We start from the raw sequence: 19005 nt of genomic DNA on the forward strand, positions 1-19005 counted from the left end.
CGTTAGGTTGATGTTTGATAAATTCACAACTAATGAATCTAGCTGCTTGGACCTGGGGCTGACGACATACTCCGGGTCTGCACATTCGGCTGGCCTTGCCATGTCAGGTTTTTCTTTTTTCCTCGCGATTGATTTTGGCCTCTTCCTAAAAAAGGTTGCTGTGGTTGATTCATGGCATTAGATAGAGGATGGTTCTCTAATTGTTGTTGGGGGTGTCCATTAGAATTATATGGGTTCATCCACCCGGTGAAGGGGGGCATAAATGGCTGGAAAAACGGCATTTGGTGTCCGTGGAAGAGAGGAGGTCGTTGCCACCTATTACCCCTTCTCGCACGATTTGATCTAAAATTGTTGCGACCCCTTCTTGGTGTAGTGTCATCTGAACTTGCATCAGAGCCTGCAGAGGAGTTCCATCCTGTAGAACCATTGTCTGAGCCATTGTCTGTTGGGACGTATTCCTTCTTTGTATAAGGATGCATGCTTTCCTGGCTGAATTTTTTGACATCTTTAGCTAGTTTTTGAAGCTTGTTTTGCATTAGATACTCATGGGTGTCATCCATTTCTTTCGTTATTTCTTCCAGGCGTTTCTTATATATTGATGGATTGATGTTTTTCTTCATTTCATTTTCGCACTCTCTAATTTCTATCAGAAGTGCTTCTGAAAGTCGTTTTGCCGTCTTCACTATAAGTACCAGGTAGTCAAGGGTACACTTCCATGAAATGGAAGACCAGTCGCATCTAAAGGCCAGGTCATGGAGAAAGATTCTCGGGGCGTTAGTGACCCACAATCCTTTTGGCGCCGTTTTTGATCTTAAATACTCGGTCATTATAATACCGTGTATGGCAGTGCGAATCTGCTCCCTCTTCTTGTTAGTCAACGAGTCCCAATCGTCAGTTTGGGCTAGTACTTGAATTAAGTCGGTGTTTTGTATTAGCGATTGTGCTGCTAATATTTCATTGATGTCTTCTCCTGTAAAACTAAGGCCACTGTTCTCCATGTTGCTTTTCTCGCTGTATGTACCCCAACAACTGTATATATATACAGGTGAAGTATATATATTTCCCGCAGCTGCACGCTGCTTAAATGCTTCAATCAAAAAGAGAGGGAGGAGGATAATCGGTCCATTCAGTTCCCCTGATCAGATCCACAGTTAATCAAATGAAGGTTTGGAATGGACACTAGTGTCTACAGAACCATTGGTTCGAAATTGACAACCCTCATAGGCAACCTGATTTTACGATGCGGTATATTTGTTTTTCCGCCCCATCAGGTGTCATGGCATATTCATAGGGTAGTCAAAAAGTGTGGTATGCCTGCCTCACCCGAGGCTACCTCTGGTTCAAAATAGAAGTGTCCAGAAATACTGGGGAGGGTGTAGAAAATATAAAAGCAGTGGATCTCCAAAATAATTTTAATAGAAAGGGAGAAGAACACTGTTGTTTAAAAAGAGGCGATATAGTTGTAATCGAGTAACTAGATTACCATATATCTATATGTATATGGATACGTCGTCAACATGTTTCAGCTCTCTGGGCCCAGCCGGGTCTGTAGAGCTTTCGTCAGGACTAAAAAAACACAAAACATACATAAGGTACTCACACTATTAGTGTAGCTTCCTGTCGCTAATTATAGCGTTTCTTTTTGCCACCTGAAATATAGGAACAGAGACATATACAATCCCAAACATTGTGGTACTGTAGATTAGGTAATTAGGCATCGTGATTCAAAGAACCACGCACACACAATCTAGAATTACTAGTGCATTTATGCGCATCACTTTTCAACACATAAACGTTTTCAGCGAGAAAAAATATTTTCAGAGAACAAAAGTAAGTATGTTACAGGAGACAAGCTATATACAACTGCTAGATGTTGCACGCAGTGATTCCATGCATAGGTCAGTCATATTTATATTATCTTTCAGCACATATAGTAAGAGCATCCTAATGCGCTGCTTTTTAGTCAGATTCTATAGTAAGAAAAGCATCGTGCACACTATGGGTTTTAAACAAAGTGCCTTTTTTAACTGCTTGGTGTTGCATTCAGTGATTTCAAATGCCCGAGGACACAATGTACTGTGAGTCAGAGGCAGAACACTCATACTGGTATTATCTGTCAGCAATTATAACAGGGGTGTCTCAGCGCGCTGCTTTTACGTGAAAAACATCGCGCACATTATATATTTTTAGAAACAAGTCAGTGTTCGTATAATCATGTGCCACAGGACATTGCGCGCATTCGTTTTGTAACAAGACGATCATATATTTACTCTATTCGTGCAATGACTCATACCTTTATGGCTGAAATTTCATGCTTCCACAAGGGTGCAGGAGTCGCTTTGCGGGGTCTCTACTGGAGAGATAGTATCAGCGATTAGGGGGTCATAGGGACCACACTTACCCGCATCACTCCGTCTCTTCTTATGTTTGCTCAGTCTTACCCTCGTGTGCCGCGTTTTGGGCCCTGTGCTGACTCTGCCCTTGGTTGCAGGCGGAGCACTGTGGCTGGGTTTTTTCTAATTTCGCAATGACATAAAGGTAGGACTCCAAGTTTCAGCCACATGCTGCATTCAATATGGCCCCTCGTGTGTTCTTTATCATAGATTTTTACATCAGAGTACTACAATATTGTCCGGTATATTGAGGGGTTGATTTGTCAATAAATCCCAATGTCAGGACTCAATTAATTAAAAAAATTAATTAATTTACATTGTCGTCCCAGTTAGAATCCACATCTAGGGTTGTGGAGGATTAATTATTACATTGACATTACGATAAAGTTTAATTGAACTGACTCCATGGAATATTGTCGTTCATTCCAGAGATATGGGTGCCAAGGCGGTCCACCCATCTCTGCTCTTTTTCAAAGAGAATCCGTTCTGCGTTGTGATTTTTATCTTGCAGTGTCTCTAGAACTGTCCAGATCAGGTCGTCACAAGTGTGGCCAGCTTCCACAAAGTGTGTACATAATTTTGTGTTATTTTTCTTCAGGCGTACATTGCTCCGGTGTTCCCCGATTCGCAACTTCACTCGTCTGCATGTCATGCCTATATATTGACGTTTGCATGGGCATGTAATCATGTAGATAAGGTGAGAGGAGTTGCAGTTCGTGTGGTTTTTCTGGGTCCATGTCAGGGTGTTCGTAAGTTGCAAAGTTTTTGTCGGCCTGGTACTTTACGTCCACAAGACAGGGTTTTGTGGTTTTTGATGATCCTGTAGTTGAGGAGCCAGATGAAAAGGGGGCCGTAGGAGGGGGTCTCGCTGGGACTCTATGTGCACGTTCGATTACAAAGTGGGGTGAGAGGGTTCCCTCCGGCAGCAAATCCCGGAGCCATATTTCCATGTAGGAGGTGGGTTCATTTCCCTCCTCTCCTTTCGGCAGGCCAACTATGCGTATGTTGTTCCGTCATGTACGCCCTTCGACATCTTCAGCTCTCTCCTCCAGGAACTCCACTACGTTTAACAAATTTTGCACATGCATGTCCGTTTGTGTCACCTGTGGTTTGATGTCGGCGAGCGTAGTCTCAAAGTTGGGGTACGGTCTCAACTAGCTTTGGGTGATCTGTGTGTAGAGGAGTGAGGTTTATGGCCACCTTGTCTATTTGGTTTCTAGGGAGGTGCGGATTTGTTTAATGCTATCCTCCAGCCTATCCACTGCCACAAGCACTTCATCTAACTTGCTAGAGCTTTGATACGCGGGTCCCGAATTTGCCATCTTCCCCTGCTTAGATTTGGCTGAGAGAGGTGGTGCTGGTGCTCCTCCCGTTCCAGTATGTGCGCGGGTGCCACCCGACATGAGTCACGGGATGTATACACAGAGTGTTGCACACTATGTGTGATGGCCGCTGGACTCGCAGGTGTCACAGGGTATTTCGCGTTTGCGTCAGCTGGTATCAAGCATATAGAGCTTCACATCCAGGGATACTGGCATAGGGCTCACAAGTTTACACCTGGAATCTCCTCCACAGTGCGACCTCTACTTAATCCCAGTTTGGGGACACTTATAACCCAGTTCCATCGCTCAGTGACTCGACGTAAGGTTAACAATGGTAGAGACCGTGAGTCCAGGGGGATGATGCCGCCGTCCAATCAGGAGCAACCTCACCCAGAGGAATCGCCCCTGGGGCACAGACAGTCTTCCTAGGGGCAGTGTGCACCTAGGAACGTGTAGCAAAACCGTGTTGCGCGGCCTATGCCACGTGTTGCATCACGGTGCCACCGCAGTAATATGTCTCACACTGCGGTGCACGATTTTTGGTTGTTGCTACAGTCATGATCTCTGGCAGTGTCCACCCTGGGATTGGCTCGCACAACCCCGCAACAAGCACACTTTGGCAGTAGAGTCTGGGCATGTGGCGCAGTGGAGGGAGTCTCGCTTAACTCTGCAGGCGGTCGGGCCCCATCGCTGCTGTTAGTATAGGCCAGAGTCTCCCTCTCACATGGCATCAACAGGGGGACCTCCGGCGCGGGTCATACAGGGTGCCTTCTTAGGTGATTGTATGGCCCCCCCGTGTCTCCTTGTAGCTCGTGCGGCTGGACAGTGCCTACAAACACAGTGGTGTTAGCAAAGAACAGAAGACCACCACCATCCCTGTGCTACCGTTGCAAAAGGAAAACTTTTTTTAAAGCAACCATTGTTTCTTAAACTCACCAGTGTTGTTTAAAATAAAAAAAAACATTTTCCGTTTCCAAACGCACCCCTTCCTTTTTTTCCCAATCTGTTACTACCTCCTTTGACTTGTCAGTAGCTGTTCAATGGTTTTCGACTAGAATTGTGGTCGTAAACCATTCATAAATTACACAACAAACGGCAATTTGGACGGAATTCTCCTTTCACCCTCTTCTAAGTTGTGATTCATTATGTGAGCAAACCGCATTTTATGAACTGTAAAAGATTTTACGACTAGTAAATTAGGTTTTGCATATTACAAATTCACATTTCTGGTTATATATCCACCAGTTTTGCAATAACAAAAGCCTTTAGTACATCTGTCCCAAGGTGTTGCTTCATAGGTATCAGCCGTACAGCCTACTATCAAATGGTCAATTTAGTTATGATTCCCCTCTCATCAATAATCACTTTTGATTACATTGCAAAGACACTTAATATGTTCAGACCTCAGTAAACAGTAATTACTTTCTTTTAGCAGTGGGCATTTGGACTTTAACTACAGTTCCTGCAGCAATCTCATCTCTTCATAGCACTAGGAGCACTGTAGATTTCCTTTGCGCTTTCTTCTTTCTAAATACCCTTTAGTGCACTAATTACCCATACTGAGGCACACATATGCTCACATCATACCAAATACAAATTAAAGGTGGTTTTACTTCATTTATACACCTTCAATTACATTATAGCGATGGGGTCATGAGTAGTTACCATAGACATAGTAACTAAACTCTGCATACCCACAAGCTAGCCTCAACTCACAGTTTGCAGTCAATATATCCAGTTCCATTCTCTGCCAAGGCCTAATCAAAGCTGAGACGACAGTATCAAAGGAGAATTTACCACACAAAACCCCTTACTGCACTGAAAGCATTCTACAAACCTCCAGCTATGCGTACGCCATTTTGCATTCTTTCATCCCTATCAGTCATTTCTGTACCTTGAAACCCTCTACGCACATCTTCAGCATGTGGTCTCTTGTGTGCACAGTTGTGTTCACAATGTTTCCCATGAAACAGGAGTAATACTCTGCCTTATTGGAGCAGGGGCATTTATTTACATCTCCCCACACAAAAGCTGGAGCAGGGGCATTTATTTACATCTCCCCACACAATAGACCGGACACACAAGAATTTAGTAAAAAGGTCTCTGTGCAATCTTTATAACAGTGAGAGGGAATTGAAAGAGCTTGTAAAACCGGCAATTACAAGGTATATAACCATCTTGGCATCTAGCGACAGGCCTTTTGATTTGCCGGAAGACTACCTGTGTAGAAAGATGAGTAAATGGAACAGGAGCCTATTGTTTCGGTTCAGGGATGGGAGCATTAAAAACCTATTATGCTTCCCAATAGGTTTTAACAGAAACTTAGAAAATCTAAACTGTCCCTGTAACCACGGCGGGAAACAAAGCCTTTTACATTTTATGCTTTTTTGTGGTTTTTATGTAAAATATACTAAACATTTTTTAATGCCATATTTTCGTAAGACTGCCCAGCCTGATTTTAATTTAGCCCTTGACGACTTACTGAGGCTGAGTTCTGACGAAGTAATTTTTAGAGTCAGTTGTTTTCTCAAAGCTGCTGTCCGCTCAAGAGCGTCATTGAACATGGCTTGAAAAGTTTTGCACTTTATTTGCTTAGTTTGCACATTGCTTATTTTGCACAAGTAGCTGCCTTTTGCACATATTACAGACATGAATTTTTGAACCACCCTTAATTGTTGTGTATTTTATCGTGCACTAAAATTTGCTGATATCTTGATCTATCAAATTATTTTTAAATACACATCATGATGAATTATGTGATTTTACCATGTGATTTTATTAGTTCCTTTTAAAACAAAAAGATGTTGGTTTTATGTGTTTTGGATGACGTTGTGATTTCATGTACTTTTATGGATGTCATTTTATCTGAATAAAGATCTTTGACTTGACTTGACTTGACTCTGCCTTATTATCAATTAACTTCTCTTGGACGTCAGATGCCGGGGCTCGATCATTGCTTCAACACCCACTTTATTTTTTTCAAAATATCTTTGCTAAATACATGTCGTAAATAGATCCACTCTGAATATACTTTTTCATTTGTCAATCTAAATTTCTCACTCTTCGAGGTGAGCAATACCCTACAATAACCTGTATCATGTTTTTTAATTGTATCACAATGCTGCCGTAGAAAAAGAAGACTTCTGAAACAGTTTTTAAAGATTTTTTCAGGCACCCAAAAATACTGCAGTAATTAATACCAGTCTGTAAACCATCTTTTGATAGTGGAACACACCTAAATTACAGAGGGTGAACAATAAGGATGCAATACAAACTGGAGAGAATGCCAACTAAGGAGTAACATGGTAAAGAACTGAGGGGTAGATGTATCAAGCCTTTTGCGATTCGCAAAGGCCGAAATTCTGCGAATTTCAGAATTTCGGCCTTTGCGAATCGCAAAAGGCTTTTTTGCATTTTTTGGAATGTATTAAACAATCGCAAAATAAGGAATTGCAATAATTTTCGATTCCTTATTTTTCTTAAGCATTTAAGGAATCGCAAATTTTGCGATTCCTTAAATGCGATGTATGTGGGTTTTTGAAATTGCGAATTTGGGTTAAGAAATCGCAAATTACCACCAACTTGTAGTTGGTGCTAATTTGCGATTTCAATTAAAAATGCCCTATTTGGCATTTGTGAAGGTGGCATGTGACGCAGATACATGCCCATAAGGAATGTATGTGCGCCATATGCACACACATGTACATTTCAGAAGTGCAGCAGGGTGTCTTTGAGACACCCCTGCACCCTTGAAATTATTCTCAATTTGCGAATTCGCAAATTAAGAAATATTTCGCAATCATTCCTATGGGCCTCCTGGCCCATAGGAATGCATGGGAAATGATTCCTTATTTGCGAATTCGCAAAGTGCGAATTCGCAAATAAGGAAGACTAAGAAATCGCGAAAAAAGCGATTTTTTACATACATTCCATTTTTCGATTTCTAAATAGCGATTCCTTAAAAATCGCTATTTAGGAATCGCAAAATGGAATTTTGATACATCTACCCCTGAATCTTCTCATTCAAAATTATAATTACCCTAGTACAGGTAAGGGAAATGATCCAATACACAGGTCTGCTCAACACAACAGCGTTAATATTGCCCCAAGGCGTTGTAGGCATGCCACTCGGTTGAACCTGGGGGTTCTATGGCACCTTTAATGCATGTCCCTCTCGATTCGCTGGTGGCTTATCACAGTTCTACCATCATATTTCATTCTTTGCTTATTAATTGTATTGCTCCATTTTGCTTTGCTCGATCTTATACCAGGATACTCAGAAACACACAGTTAATGTGGGAACAATAGAGAAAACATATCTACCTGTCACAATGTTTTACATCAGATTTACCTGGATAGATGATCTTTATCTGTTGAGGTGTCAAGTACCGGTTTTTCATAAGTTGTTCCATAGTTTATAACATTGATTGCTTGGTGTGCTGCTTTGCTCAGTGGCATATATAAGTGTATGATAGTTCTCTCAGGTGAAATCTTTGCATTGGCTGAAGAGTTTGTACCCTCCTCTAGTAATCTTGTCCCTAATGGAGCAACATTCTATCTCCCACCCCCTATGAAATTGTGAGTCTGTTAAAAATGGGATCAAGTCCAGATCAAAGTAAGTAGATTGGCATTAGGGGTGACAAATCGTTATTAACCCCAACTACTGGGCCATAGAGTCCCCCCCCTGGCAACCTTAGCAGATCCCACAATGATCTATCCACCACTGCCCAGCCTATGAGAACCTATTTTTATTTATCAGCTGATCTCTCTATACCTGTACCAGCATTAAATGTGTGGCCTGACATTAACTTCACAAGTTGGGTCTTGTCATTATTAAAAGACTCAAGACCTCTTATGTCTATAGACATTTTATTCTTAAACTGTACTTGTCAGACCTTCCTGCCATAGGGTGGTCTTTCCCCAAACCTTTTGCCATCATCCTCCTATGTTTTTACATTTGGGGGTGTTGGCCTTAGGACTCTGTGCAATGTATCACCTCTGACCACTGTTAAAGTGTTTGTGCTCCTCTCCTTTAAACATGGTAAAATTGGCTTACACCCGATTTGCATATTTAAGGTATTCATAAGTAAAGTGATAATGCTAATAGTAGGCCTGCAGCACATATTTTGCCACCCACTTAAGTATCCACTTAAACTATGTACCAGGTCCGCCATCCCAGCCTGAATGCAGTTTTATACTACCAATTCGTATTAGCAACAAAAAAACCTTGCAAAGCCATGAACAGTCATTTTATTGCATGTAAGTAGGCTGTTCTATTTTTGATAAATTCTAGTGGGGTTTTTTCAGTACCTTAAATAAACAGTGGTTATCAGTGGTTACACATTTTCCAGCCATTAAAGGCAACAGAAACCATGTTTTTCCAGTGTTTATGGAATGTTTTGAATTTAATATGGCTCGCTTCCTGCACTGAATTTGTGTAGAGAGTGTGCTTACCAGGTATATATGAGGTCCAAATATATTTTTACAGATAAAACATACTGTACTACACCATACAATACTTCTTTAGTGAGTCTTTGGTCATGTGCACTTGCTATTTCCTTCCCATGTAAACATTTATCTGTGGAAAGGTCCTCTCAATATTGCCTCTTGAGACGGGCAATGCCAAAACAGCCAGTACACAATTTGCTAACTCTGGCCACTGACATCAGCTTTCCATACAAATACTTCTGCACCTGAAGATTGCATTTCTCTAGGACAGGTTCTTCAACATATGCGTTGAACTGGACGCATGTGCCCTCAGTTATTGAAGCAGTCAAAAATGAAGCAGTACTTTCAAAGTCCAGAGAAAATTCCCTTTAACAGAAGGGATCTAGGAACTTGTGTAGAGTACCTCAGTAAGGCTTCATTGACTTCAAATGTCATGGTTGGTGAAGGGACACTTCTATGCATCATTGCAAGCCATTTTGTATGTACTGTAAAGTAAAATGCCCTGAGTTGCTCTTCAACATTTCTCTGCTTACCATGTGGCAAGAATTCTAACATGGAACATGTTGTATTGCCAAAGTCACTAAAAGTGTCACCCAGCCTAAACTCAAGGAAATGTTTCAAATCTACACCAATTACTCTACATGGTTGGTAGACAAGGGTTTTTTCAGATTCTATTCCCCAAAGTAGGCCCCAGGTAGCCCATAGGGCAGGATGCATTCTAAATGAAAAGTTGGACATGTACGTCTAAGTTTTACATGTCCTGGTAGTGAAAACCTACTAAATATATTTGTCATTACTGTGACTCCTACCTGTAACATAGGGTACCATTGTGTTGCCTTTGTAGATTTAATGTCCTATCTTTTGATCGTGACAGGAAAATATTTCGTGTTTGGTGTCTAAGTAATTGCATTTTAAGATCCTGCTTAATGGGACATTCGGATTCTAAGATACAATTTTGAAAATGCAACATTTAAAAAGTTGCCATTTACATGCCCTAACTATTCAGTTCACTTTCTGGACTCCCAGAGGACTGCATGCTGCTGTGACCTGCTGTGTACTTCAAAAGACTGATTTCCTGCACCTAGAAGGACTACTTTGCCGTCTGAAGCCTGCCTTGAACTCTCAATGGCCTGCCCTGCTGCTTAAGCCATGTTCTGCTGCTGAACCCAGGACTAACAGAAAGACTCCAATGGCTAATTGACTGGCCTCCTGGACTAAGCCTCAGGGACAGAAAAGTCTCAAACCATCTTGAACCTGCATCTGGACCCAGCCTGAGTGAGTCCTAACCTCCCAAGTTGTGCGTCTCCAGTCCTGGACCAGCGGTGGTGGTGCTAAAGTTTCCCACATTGTCAAAATCCAAAACCTGGCTAAAATTTGCTCTGAGAATTGGGAGGAGACTGGGACCAATATGCTCGCCCATCCACCAAAGTTGTATCACCGGCTGGCCTGATTTCACAGGAGCTCCTAGTTTGTTCTTCTCCACAGCAGCAAATCCTGTTCAGCGGTCCTTTGCTAAATGTTTTGTTGAGCCTAGTGAAACTCTTGTCGGCTACAGATTTCAGGTTCTTCCAGCATGATATTTTCAGCTTCCAAAAAAGAAACTAAGGGCCTTATTTAGATCTTGGTGGATAAGTTATTCTGCCACAACAGTGACGGATATCCTGTTCTCTGAAATATAGATCCAATACGATATAATGGGATTTATATTTTGCTGGATGGGATTTCGGTCACCGTTGTAAAGGTAAATCAGGCCCTAACCCCAAACATATAAATCTATACGGTGACCTTGTCCAGCAACTCCCCATGATGACACATACTTCTCAGAAGCTGCTTGAAGCCTTTCCCCACTGAACTTTACCTTCACGGAAAACTTTTATCTGAAATTTCTTTTCAATCTGAAGGTAAGCGCCGTCGAGCCCATTCCACTTTGACCGGGTCTTGCACAACTACATGTCCATAGTTAGCGCTTTGATAATTTAGGCACTAGTTTTTACCTTAAACTTAAAAAATGTTTAAGCCTGGTTCTACTAATTGAATTTTTGTTGTGTTGGGGTCAAATCATTTATTCATTTTTTTCTAAATTGGTGTGTGTATTACTGTTTGTGTGCAGCATAAATACTTTACACATTGGTTCTAAGATAAACCTGACTGCTTTTGTGCAAAGCCACCAGAGGGTCAAGCACAGGTTTTTATGGTGACTTTTGTGGTTCACGTAGACAGGGATTGCGGCTTTGCTTGAGTGGAGTTAACACCCCACTCAACCAACAATCTAATTGCTCCCGATACTGTAATGTTACTTTAGGTATATCAGTATTAGAAAATATGTCAAACTATTGTTCCTCTCCTCCAAAGGATTTCCTGTTACATACGAATTTTGAATAGTTGCTCTAATGGCTTTACTGACAGAGCAAATAAATATGGAAACAGAGGACAACCATTGCGGGTTCCTTGTGACATCACTATGCTGTTGAATCTATTACCATCAAATAATATATTTGCTTTCAAGCAGCTGCAATTACAAAGCTTTTGCTGCCAAATTGCTCTCAAAATCCCATACTCACCAGCACTAACTGTAAGAAGCTCAAGTTTATTCAACCATATTTATTGTAGGCACCAAGCGCTACTACGATTGCTGGCATTTTCTATCTAGTGTTTTTCTAATACATGTGCTATTCTAAACCCCCCAAACCGGTCCTAGGATGCTTGTTTCCTGTCCAGGTTGGACCTGGCCTGGCAGTTCAGGCTGGACTGTTCCAATTGGGCACAATCAATCAATCAATCAGAGTTCTTGTAAGGCGCGCTACTTACCCGTGAGGGTCTCAAGGCGATGAGGGGTGGGGGTGCCGCTACTGCTCGAAGAGCTAGGTCTTGAGGTGTCTTCGGAAGGCGAGTAGGTCTTGGGTCTGCCGTAGGTGGGTAGGGAGGGTGTTCCAGGTCTTGGCGGTGGGGTAGGAGAAGGATCTGCCGCCGGAGGTTGTTCATTGGATGAGGTGAACAGCGGCGAGGGCGAGGATGGTGGACCGGAGCTGGAGAGTGGGGGCGTAGAAGCTGAGTTTGCTGTTCGGGTAGGCTGGTACGGCATTGTGGAGTGCTTTGTGTTCGTGGGTGAGGAGCTTGAAGGTGATCTTCTTGTTGACGGGGAGCCAGTGTAGGTCTTTCAGGTGGGGGTGATGTCGCTGCAGCGGGGGAAGTTGACAATCAGTCGGGCGGAGGCGTTTTGGATGCGTTGTAGTCATTGTAGGTGTTTGGCTGGGATTCATGCGTAGAGTGCGTCGCTGTAGTCAAGTCTGCTGCTGACGAGGGCCTGTGTCACTGTTCTTCTTAATTCGGTCGGGATCCACTTGTAGATCCTGCGGAGGGTGTTGTAGCAGGAGGAGGAAATGGCGTTGACCTCTTTAGACAAGGAGAGGGAAGAGTCGAGGATTAATCCTAGGTTGCGTGCATGGTCGGTGAGTGTCGGTGCTGTTCCCAGTGAGGTCGGACACCAGGAGTCATCAAGACTGATTTGCATATGGCTGGGTTCAAACTGAAATGGCATGGGGAGCAAAAAACTATGGATTTAGGCCCAGATCTCTGTACTGGGGTGAATGTATGAAATTTTTCTGCATTCTGTCCCTCAATTGTTTTTTTTGCATTTGCCACCCTGAGTGGTTTGGGTAGGCACCTGGATTCTGCCATCTGTGAGTCCTAACCTGTCAAAAAGGTGCTATTCCAGTCCTGGGCTGTTGGAAGTAGATTTTCAGGTCAGAACCAGCAAAATCCATGCATCGCCGCCTTTGCACCGGTCGTAACTGATGCCTCTCCTTTGAGGGCGACAGATGCACAGCTTGACGATGTTGCATTGCTTTCATTGAAAAGGGTTCATGACAACGCATCTCCGACGGCGCCGGTCAGAACCAATGCACTGCCAACTTTCGAAGTGATCAACGCTGATGTATCGCCTCCTCTGCTCACTGTATCGGGTCTTTGACATCTAAACATACTTTATCCAAGGTACATTTTCAGCAGAACTTGGTTTGTTCCTGTATCTAACCTGTACTCCATCGCGGTTGGCATGAACTTCCAGATTTGAACTCCTCTAGCGTGAACAGATAGCACCAGATGGCACCTTGAGCTTTTAAGCACTATTTTAACAGAATTTATTTAACAATTCATAACTGTGGTTCTACTGATCAAATGTTGGTCATTTTACTCTTGCTTTGGTCAATAAATTAAACTCTATTTTTCTAAGCAAGTGTGGATTATTTTTGTACTAGATGTCCACTGTTTTAAGTACTGTACAAATACACATTGCCTCCTAAGTTTTAGCCTACCTGCACTGTGCGAAGCTGGCAGAGAGTGAGAACAGTTTAATGCATGGAGTGTACCTGATTTACCCTGACTTGTATTGTGGTCCCTTCTTCGGAAAGGATGTACACCTCTGCCAACTAGAGACCTAATTTCTAATATATGGGAAACCATTCATGGCATACACAGATCAGGCAACACAGCCTATTTTTCTGATCTTTTGGTGTAGGAAAACCCTGATCCTAATAGCAATAATTACATTGGGAAAACAACCTGCCAAGGTGGCCAGCCTAGTCAGTAACAATTCCTCTTAAGAATGACACTCTCTAGTTTAAACTCTTAAAAAAGATGCTATGACTGGAATGCGATCTTGTGTTTAACGTTATGATGTGATACCTTAACAAAAGATAACTGGGTATTGTGGCACAGTGCACTTTTTGGGATTGGTGGGGTTGTTAAGGATGTTCTGAAGTATTGTGTTATAGGGTATAATCTTATGATGTGTATGAATAGTAGTAATTGGACATTTCTTTTTAGATTTGCTCCTAGCTTTTATAACAATTTCTTCTGTCTTAATGGGATTTTATAAACTTGCATAAATTAATTTTATAAGATGAACTCTTGGAAATAAACACATGTAATTTCATTTGATTGGGGAAGAGATATCTTGTGGACAGATAGAAATTCTGTCTTCTTGAGGTTGAATTTCAGGTGGATCCTCATTAGCCACTGTTGGACCTCTGTTAAGGTTTCTTTCAGGTGTAGGATATTGTTGAGCTATGAGACTTTCAGGTATAGGTGGGTGTCATCTACATATACATTATTTGCTACATTGGCATGATTTAATTTGGTGGCAAGGGGTTCCATGTATAGATTAAAAAACGTGGGTTATATTACGAGGCAAGATGGCGGACACAGCGTTGTCTGAGTGAGGTAGGCACTGCGTTGCTCCCTCACCGATGAATTTCCCCCACCTCCCTGGTATTGTATGCTTGGAAGCTGATCTTACCTCATCGCCGGCGATGTTGAGTGACTTTTCATGATATCCCCGCGTCCAGCGCTAGCAGCAGATCTTTTGGCCCCTGGCTCATCATCGTTTCAGCTCCCGTACATCATCTCTGAGGCTTGACTCCTGTCTTGAGTCGCTGTGGTCAGCCGATCATCTGAATCTGACATTTCCCGGGCAGGCAGCAAGCTACTCAAAACACCTGCGGTGGATCGCGGCTCCATCAGTCCATCCAGCGCGGTTCAGCTCAATGGCTCCCAAAAACACTGCCGGTTCGGCAGTAAGAAGAAAAGGACCATGTACTCGTGCCAAAGGAGCCACTGCAGCCACAGTTACATCAGCTGCAGCGGCCACCACAGCAGGGGGGGCAGGAACAGCCAGAGGTGCACCCGAGATTGAGGCTCATTTGGAGGCTCCAGTTTCTATTAGCCTTGAGGGGAGTGGCCCAGATAACAGCGATCCAGCACGAAGATGACAATCTCCCTCCCTGAATCCAGGTAAACCCGATGCCGAGGTCAGAGGTGCCGGGCCCAGAAACCCGGGGATGTTTAAAAAGAAACTTCAGCTCAACGGTAAGACTTCTATGCTAAGTGAGTCTGATTTACAAAACAAGAAAGGATTGAGATGTCAGCGGGAAACAGGAGTAAAAGCACAAATGCAGTGATGATCTCTGGATCTGAGGGGGGTATTTCTGACTCCCTTCCCGAGAATAACTTATCACAGATGGATAGATCTACCTCTGGGTCTGGTACTGTGCAACAAGTTATTTCTGCTGGAAAATTTTACTCTATCTCGGATTTATCTAATCTATCAGGTGCTGAGAGTAATGAAACTGACTGGGCTCATGAGGGAAGCCTAGCGAGCTCAGTTCCTTTGGAGGATGATGATCGTAACCTCATGGAGGGAAACATTGTACGCAAGGCTAGTCCTGCAGTACTTCGGCCCGGACCACAAACATTTCCTTCAGAGTACTTTGAAAATGATGGGTCACCTTCACTGGCCCCTCCTTTGATCGAATCTGATCCATCTGGTTCAACTGGCATAATATTGGAATCTATTGAATCCGGGAATGCTCTCTCAAACTCCTGCACAGTCCATGATACCGAGATCGAGATTGAGACTGAGGTTACTCTGTCTACAATTCTTCAAGCAATAACAATGCATCGGGAGGAAACGAAAGCGTAAGCCTTGCGCACCGAAGGAGCGGTTTGCAAACTTCAAAACACAGTCCGTCGGGTCATTAAATCAATTAACGAACTCTCTACACGGGTTGGAGAGGCGGAGGCCAGGATATCTTCAGTTGAAGATGAAATGGTGCTACAGAAGGCTGAAGTCGCCTCGTTAGCTGCCCTTAGAGACGATGTTAACTGGAAATTATTTGACCTTGAGAACAGGGCAAGAAGAAGCAATCTCCGGTTCTTAGGCATTCCTGAAGGGGCTAAAGGAAGTAATATCTGACCGTACATTCAGGAGCTTTTCTCTGAAGCCTTTCCTGAACTAACACAATGGATATGGGAAGTTGAATTACAAAGAGCACAACGATTTCCCTTTCACAAGCGTAGTGGTAACAGACCTGATGAGAAACCCAGAGTAATTTTGATTTGCTTAAATAACTTTTTATGCCGAGAAGCTTTATATGACTTAGCCAGACCAGATCGGAAGAGGACGGGGAAAGGATTGAGTTTTTTGTTTGTCCTGACTATTATCAGGCTACAGTCCAACAGAGGTGACATTTTCGACAACTAATACCACAGTTTCAAGCCAAGGGAGCCTTAGTGTTTCCTTAACCCTTCCAAGCTAAAGGTTGTTTATAAAGAGAAAGGTCGTTATTTTTTATCAGAGATTGCTGCTAGGGGTTTCTTAGATACATTGCACTTAATTGATTTTGGTTGATTAATGTATAGTCAAGCTTCAATTATGCCCCTATCCCCTATGTTATGCTTTAATTTCTCTTTTTCTTGATTCAGGAGGCGGGGGTGCCCGGTAGGGGCAATTAGCCTCTCTCTCCATCACCTATGGGGACTGTCCAGTCCCTTTGTCTCATGTGGGTGGGTATCAGGGTGGGTGTGGGGGGTTTTCAGGGGAGGAAGGGTGGGGTGGGGGGGTGGTGTGTGGGGCAAGGAGTAACAGAGTTGGAATGTTAAGTTTAAATTACAGCCGAGATTTATTTGATAAGATTTCTTCTAGCATCTATATTTAGCGTTGTATTATCCAGTCCCATGACTATATGGCTGATCAAATATGGCCTAACTGAGTTTAAGAATGGGTAGATTTACTATATGTTCTTGGAATATTTGTGGCCTAAACGATAAGAGGAAAAGGGTAATTATGGCCCAAATGCTTAAATCTATGAAAATTGATGTGTTATGCATTCAAGAAACCCACATAGCATGGAATAATAGGAAGTGGTTGAAAGAGATAGGCCTTGACCTAGTAGGATGCACTCGGCAGGGGACAACTACAAGAGGTGTTGACATATTGAAAAGATATGGGCTAGGGGCAAGTTAGCGCGTTAAAGAAGACCCTTTGGGTCGTTGGGTCATTACTGAACTATGCTTGGAGGGGTCACCTTTGACTATATGCACAATTTATGGTCCCAATCGTGACAATCCAGATATGCTGAATCAGCTGAGTGTAGAACTAGCAATGTGGCCGTCCCCTTTAGTCTTATGTGGGGATTTTAACCTTCATTTGGATGGAAAGGATGACATAACTAGCAATAATGTTTATGGGGGGTAAGAAGAAAAATGTCTTTAGTGCTACCAAAGGGATTATCCAAGAATTTGGACTAATAGACGTCGGTCACCTAATGGGAATGGGGCCCCAGGGAGTACCATTTATTCTGCCCCGCATCAAAAACACTTTCGCTTAGATTATTTTTTTGTAACTTCTGGATACTGTAACAATGCCAATAATTTCAGGTTTGAGATTCTCCCCAAAATATTTTCTGACCACAACCCTATCATTTTAGACCTAGATATTAACTTCAGACTATCCCCCAGAGCTTGGACGTTCAAACGTAAACTATTATTTGATCCTTTATATGTTGAGCAGATGGGGAAATGGATTCCTGATTTCTTTAAAATTAACCAGGGGTCTGCATTGGTAGGGGTGGTGTGGGATGCTTTTAAAACGGGGGTTCGGGGAAAAAACCCTGAGCTACTCAATTAATAAACAGCGTGGAATGCGGAAAGCAGATGATATTGAGATGAGAAAATTACGAGACGTCGAAATTCAGCTAATGAAGGCATGCGGCGGAGGGGTAAATATTGATCAACTATTAAAAGATTTAGCCATACGGAAAGCAAAACTATATCAGAACGTTGCTATAAAATTAGCCTCACAAGTGGCGGCGTATTGATCAGAGATGTATGAGGTGGGAGAAAATTCAGGGAGACTATTGGAGAAAAGACTTCGAGAGAAGGAGGTGGCCGCCAGAATAGTTAAGATCTTGGGTGATTCAGGGCAATTGCACTATAAACCTGCTGCAATATTGGAGATTTTTGGGAATTTTTATAGTAAACTATATACAGAGGATATATTAGTGGAGGTTTTGAGAAAAACGTAACAGACTTTTGGCGTAATAGTGCAAATACTACCCTAACACCAGAGGAGACTGAGCAATTAGATACACCAATTACTTGGGAAGAAATTGAGATATCTCTAACTTCACTAGCATCGGGCAAAGCTGTTGGCCCTGACGCTATTCCGCTGGAATTGTTTAAGGTATTCCAAACAGTGCTAAAAAAAGAACTAATAGAAGTATTTCTAGAGGCTCAAAAAGGAAATGCACCTCTTTCATGGCGGAACTCATCAATTACTATCTTCCTTAAAAAAGATAAGCCACCATTAATCCCATCTTCATATAGGCCCATAATGCTGATCAATGCGGATAGTAAGCTATACTCCAAGATCCTTGCATCACGCTTGTCTGGCATTATTACACCGCTGGTGTCAAAATTTCAGCATGGCTTTATTCCTACACGTGATACAGCTGATCATGTTCGTTGCTTAATCACTTTTTTGGATTGGGCTCAAGCAACTAGTTCCTTTATCGGCGTAACTCTGTTGGATGCTGAAAAAGCATTCAACAGGGTTGCGTGGGTTTATATGTGGGAATCGCTAGCCAGAAAAGGATTTGGTCCAGGTATATTAACAGCTTTAAAGACCATGTATCACTCTCCAACTGCTTCTATATGCCTGGGCGGGCAAACATCTTCCTCTTTTCTAATCTCCCTCGGGACTCGGCAAGGGTGTCCGTGTTCACCACTACTTTTTGCTTTTTACATTGACCCTTTTCTGAACTGGTTAAATTCTGCTGAAAATATTAAACCTATCCGCTTAGGCCACATAGTTTATCGAACCCTTGCTTACGCGGACGATATAGTCATAGTTACAACAGATATAGGCACTACACTCCCTGCTATTATTGACCTAGCGGTCCAGTTTGGAATATTTTCAGGCTACAAGCTGAAGGTATCCAAAACTCAGATTTTGTACGTTGGAGGGAATCCTCCCGCTAACATAGTCACCGTGCCCGAAGTTACCT

The sequence above is a fragment of the Lissotriton helveticus genome, chromosome 8 (assembly GCF_964261635.1).
Source record: "Lissotriton helveticus chromosome 8, aLisHel1.1, whole genome shotgun sequence".
NCBI classification, from domain to species: domain Eukaryota; kingdom Metazoa; phylum Chordata; class Amphibia; order Caudata; family Salamandridae; genus Lissotriton; species Lissotriton helveticus.